The sequence below is a fragment of the Fulmarus glacialis genome, unplaced genomic scaffold, assembly GCF_000690835.1.
Source record: "Fulmarus glacialis isolate BGI_N327 unplaced genomic scaffold, ASM69083v1 scaffold14880, whole genome shotgun sequence".
Classification (NCBI taxonomy): Eukaryota; Metazoa; Chordata; class Aves; order Procellariiformes; family Procellariidae; genus Fulmarus; species Fulmarus glacialis.
In genome coordinates, this window is record NW_009189695.1 from 12888 (window position 1) to 13634 (window position 747).

A 747-nucleotide genomic window follows, 5' to 3' on the forward strand; every position below is an offset into this window, starting at 1 on the left:
CCTCCTTTAACAGTTTATAGGCCTCTCTCCATTCCTGGTCCCATTTCTCCCGTAACCATGGAAACAAGAGGTTCAGCTCCAGCATCCTTAGGATGAGTCCTTCTTGGATTTCCTCTTCCTATCGATTCGCTCAAATTAGGCACGGCATGCAGGGTTGATCCAATACCCATTTTTTTTTCCCCTTGCGCTTCGGCGTATGACATTGGAGGACGAGAGCGCGGTCTCAAGCAAGGAGGGAGCAAGTGCAAATGGATAATTACAGTCTTATAGGCAGCAGAAAAATTAAAAAAAAAAAAAACCAAACAGAAAAAACCAAACCCCAAGCCCAAGCTCAGGACAGCCAGGCAGGTCTGGGGTGGGGATGAGGTCCCCGCGAGGGTTCACGTGCGTGGACCTTGCGTGGTTACATGATGTCCAGCAGCTCCTACAAGCCAAACCATCCCCTCCCGGAGTCAAAACACAGATAAGGAATTTATCTCTCATTACATGCAACCGGGCTGGGGGATCTCATCCCCGGGTGTAAATCAGCACTGTGCTCTCAGGGTTGATTTACACCACCGGAGGCTGGTCCCTCTCCCCCACAATGGGATGCGGCAGGATCAGAGCAGCCGTTTCTGAGAAGGGGGGGATGAAATTTGGGCAGCCAAATGCAGTAACATCATGGGGAGACTGAGGCCATGGGGGTTCACATGGGGCTGGGGAAGGGCAGTGCTTTGGCCGGAGGCAGGACAGCGGCTGGGGGCGGGG